The sequence below is a fragment of the Dendrobium catenatum genome, unplaced genomic scaffold, assembly GCF_001605985.2.
Source record: "Dendrobium catenatum unplaced genomic scaffold, ASM160598v2 fragScaff_scaffold_1096, whole genome shotgun sequence".
Classification (NCBI taxonomy): domain Eukaryota; kingdom Viridiplantae; phylum Streptophyta; class Magnoliopsida; order Asparagales; family Orchidaceae; genus Dendrobium; species Dendrobium catenatum.
Window position 1 is genome coordinate 68,971 of NW_021319558.1, and position 4,672 is coordinate 73,642.

At 29.3% G+C, this 4,672-nt stretch overlaps 1 long non-coding RNA gene across 2 annotated transcripts in view; it reads left to right on the plus strand.

Annotated features, from left to right (window-relative positions):
• LOC114580558 overlaps positions 1-3,946 on the plus strand; it is a 21,113-nt gene extending 17,167 nt beyond the window's left edge. Inside the window, exon 3 of one of the 2 annotated variants that reach the window (XR_003702009.1) lies at positions 3,543-3,946. This is a non-coding gene — a long non-coding RNA (uncharacterized LOC114580558). Of the gene's footprint in view, positions 1-1,126; positions 1,247-3,542 lie in introns of those variants that run through there. The other variant, XR_003702008.1, reaches the window with a different exon arrangement.
• The last annotated feature ends 726 nt before the right edge of the window (positions 3,947-4,672 follow it).

Consider the following 4,672-nt stretch of genomic DNA (forward strand, 5'->3'; position numbering starts at 1 on the left):
GATATACTGAAATTTATTTAATCATTTCTTTTATTTTAATAGTAAAAGAAAGCTAGTTAGTTAATAGGTTAAACTAAGATGCTCACGTCACCTACAGAAATCTGAGATTTCTAAGTGTTCTTGTGTTTAGCTTATTGTAAAATTAATGTCAATATAAAAATTTCTTTTCATTAGTATACTTTAAATATATACTTTGCGTGGATATAATGTGTAGAAGTATTTTATAAATAAATCTATGGCAAGATAGGGAATACTTATATGTTTTTTTTTTCTTATTTTATTTTTAGTTTACTTATGTAATATATTAGAGTTATTTTGTTTTTATTTATCTCTCATATATAACACAAGTAGCATTATGTTTCTTGTCATAAATTTATATTTGCACTAGGCATGTAAAAAAATTGACCCGATCCATCAATATGATGTGAAAAATATGAATTCGGGTTAATTTTGAATTTCATGATCATTGAGGATTGTGCTTTTATTCATCATAGAAGGTTCTATCATAACTTGAAAAATATTTCAATCAATAACTGAACACAATGAATTTGATCAATAGCTTCATGTGTTTTTTCATGTTGCTTACTTCTCTGGTAATGATCTGAATTAGAATAAGGTAGCTAGGATAGATTAAAACTTTCTTTGATTAAGATTACTTAGTTACATTCGTGTTTTAGTACTATACATGTTATTCATGTGCAGAGATGAGGGTTTTATGCTGCTAGCTTTTACATATCATATTATCTCGTGTTCTTTATAATGTTGTCAATAATTTTTTATTTCATGTAGAAAATTTATGGAGGAAAGAATATTGATGTTTTTTAGAGCTCTTTCTTTCTGTATAAATGACTTGTTTTTGGAGAACATAATTAAATTTTGTGATTAAATATGCCATCCTAATTGAAATTTTGAGGCTATTGTTTCTTGGTTTTTCTGGAGACATTTTAAACAGTTTACACAGTTCTTAGCGAGCATCCCTGTGTCTTTGATCACAAAAGTTTTTTTCTTTTCTCGAATTAATTGATTGAAAATGCTGGTTGTTGATGTTTTATCATGAAATAAAGCTTGTGAATCATGCACGGTAAATTATTTGACTATTTTTTTTCTTCCTGTTTTTTTTTTATAGATATCCAAAGAAGATCCAAATCATTAATATCTGATCCAATTGAATTCTGATCTAAGTTGTTAATTCTCAAAATTGCTGAATATTTTCATAAAAAATCGGTGAGATATCTGCTCTTGGGACTCATTTTGCATGCGATTAAGATTTTTGCTCTCTTTTGTCTCTTGCTTAACTCTCAGTGATTAGAACTTTTGTAAATGCAATCAGAATATTGAGACGTAAATCATTTCACACATATTTTAGAGTCAATAATGTTTTAATGCTTGTACTTACAAATACTTTAAAAAGAGATAAATTTTGTGAAGGCAGGGGAATATTAACGTGCCAGGCTTTGCTAGGCCTTTTAACTGTAGCTATGATGGCTGTTCCATTGTCCTCTCGGTTGGAATTTCAAGATTTTTCATGAAGCTGCTTCTTTCTGAGTCTAACTTTGGCATTCAGGATTTTTTCTTAATCAATTTTTTATAAAATATAAAGCACGATCGAATTAACAATTATGATCAAATTTTAGTTAAGCTGATTAAATAATATAATTTTGTGCTTGTTAGAAACTTTTTTTTTGAACATTAAGGAATGCACACTAACTGTTGCTACTTCAATTTCTAATTTTTATAAAATGAACAAATATATATAAATAGAGTTAGGGGTGTAAGCGAGCAAAAGCAGCTCATGAATCACCCAGGACTTGCAATTAAAATTGCACTAATGTACTATTGCTCTCAATCATAAGCTTATTGTAAATATATTAATGCTTGGATTTAACATTGTTTAAATTGTTTAGAAGTGAGTATTTATTCAACAATTCAATACGATAACCTCTGTAATTTGAAAACATAGATAAGTATAAGGATTAATCAATAAAATAATATTGAATTTTTTTTATCTCCAACAGTTAATAATTTTCTCTGGTAGTCAAAACATTTGATCACTAAAATTAGCGATGATATTAATTAAATTATAAAACTATAAAGAGGGTTTGTTTTTTTTTTTCTCTATTATAAATGCTGACTTTCTAGGAAATGATTATAATTGATTTATGATGAAAAAAATGTGACAAAAATTGATGGAAATATTCTAATGCTTGAACCAGCTGACACATTCATTGAATTATTGACGACATTACCAGTAGATCGATCCTCCGATAATGATTTAATTTACACGCATAATTCACATTTATCATGCATTTTTTGTACAAATAATATATTCTTTTAATTTATCTTAATTCAAGTATAATAAAAGTATAAATAATCTATATTTATACAAAATTTATATTTTATACTGATATAAAATTTTATATCATGATTTATATCGTATCATAATTTTTTTTGATTTTATTCTCACTAGACATTTGCAAGAGGATGTACCTTGGTGTATGCTTTTTGCTGATGATATTCTTCTTGTCGATATAACTAGAGAGAGAGTTGAAAGTAAACTTGAATTATGGAGGTCAACATTAGAGACTAAAGGTTTTCGCTTAAGTAGATCTAAAACAGAATGCATGGAGTGTAATTTTAGTAGTAATAGACCTAGTGAGGGGATTGTAACTTTGGACGATCAAGTCGTTAATAAGAGTACACGTTTTAGATATCTTTGATCTATTATTCAGAATGATGGTGAAATAGATAGGGATATTATTAGCAGAATTCAAGTTGGATGGTTGAAGTGGAGGAGTGCATCGGGCTTGTTGTGTGATAGAAAAGTACCCTCAAACTTAAGGGAAAATTCTATAAGATGGTAGTGAGGCCTGCAATGCTTTATGGTGCTGAATGTTGGCCATTAAAAGAGAACCATAATACTAAGTTAAGTGTAGCAGAGATGATGATGCTTAGGTGGATGAGTGGCTTTACCCTTAGAGATAGGATACGAAATGAGCATATACGTGAAAAGGTTGGAGTAGCTCCAGTAGAAGATAAGATTAGAGAGAGTCGCCTTAGATGGTTTGGTCACATAAAATGGCGGCCTTCCAATGACCCGATTAGGAGAGTAGAGGTATTAGATTTGACTTATCTTAAGAAAGGTAGAGGCAGACCTAAAAAGACTTGGTTAGAAAATATTAGGAATGACCTTTCTTTATTAGATTTAAACGAGAATTTGACCTTTAATAGGACACAATGGAGAAAAAGGATTCATGTAGCCGAGCCCACGTAGTGGGATAAAGGCTTGATGTTGTTGTTGTTGTTGCACATGTGCACGTGCATTTATACTAGTTTATTTAAGTAGCTCTTCCGCTTCTTTATCCTCTTCCTCCAACTACTATATTTTGATTTGTCTCGGAGCTAAGGTTGCTAGTGTAAAGCTTGTGACGACAAGTATCTCTCTCTTCAATCCACTTTATTGATTTCAGTGATCCTTGTCTGCAATGCATATTTTTTTTAATGTTTATGCTTCAATAGCTAACTTTTCTTTATTTTGTAATTAGAAATGGGCAGTTGATCTTAATGAAGCTGCATGCCAAAGTCTAATGTCAAATCATCCAGAAGTTCTGGTAAGCTTCATGTCCATGTACGACAGAAGTTAAGCTTTCATTCGATAATCTTATAAGGACTTAAGAATTATGCTTGCTTGAATAGATTAGGAATGAGAAGGTTGATGACATTCTAGAGTTATTGAATGAATGGAGTATCATAGAGATATTTTAAAATTTGTCATTTAATTTATGTTCTCTCTAAGATTTCTTTCTTTCTTGTATTGAACTAATCTCCTTCTCACGATGCTATTTCCTCCTTGTAGAGAATTCATAGCCTAGCTGTAGCTGCATATGCGCTTGTTTGAGATAAGTTTACTTAATAGAGTTCGAGATAAACAACCCTTCTACTTTATCAAATTCCCCAATGGCTATATTTAAGAACACTTATGCTTCTTTATCCTCTTCTCCAATTGCTATATTTGATTTAAATGTATCATAGACATATTTAATAATTTGTCATTTAATTTATGTTTTTTCTATGATTCCTGTCTTTTTTGTATTGAACTAATTTTTTTCTTTTATAATTTGATTTAATGCACTGAATAAATCTTTTATGTAATTTGAAAATTCCTCATTTAATTTCTACTATGAAGGAAAAAAATATTAAAGTACTAAATAAAAGTTGAAAAGAGAGATTGGATGTAAATTATATATTCTATATTTTATTAGATATAAATGTTCATTAAATATATTCACTAATATGGTTTATTGAATTTGATGTTATGCTGGCAACTAAGAAGTTCAAATATTGTGACATTGTTCTTGAAGTAGGGATAAATTGAACAGATTATTCTTTGTTATGGACATCAAGTCACGACAATCTTCCAATGAATTATGAAGAATATGGATAAACCTTTAAACATAGGAAAGCTAATTGATTAGCTACAATTTTAACAGTCAGTAAATATTAACTTGCAAATTTAACAGCCTAAAAATCCTCACAGCTTCAATCACATTGAATTCTCACCATCACGACAAGCTCTATTTGATGAATTTATGTTGATATTATCTTAGAAGATTTACTAATTTGAACTTCTACTCTTTCAGTTGCTTTGAATTTTTCCTTAGCTTCAGTATTTGGA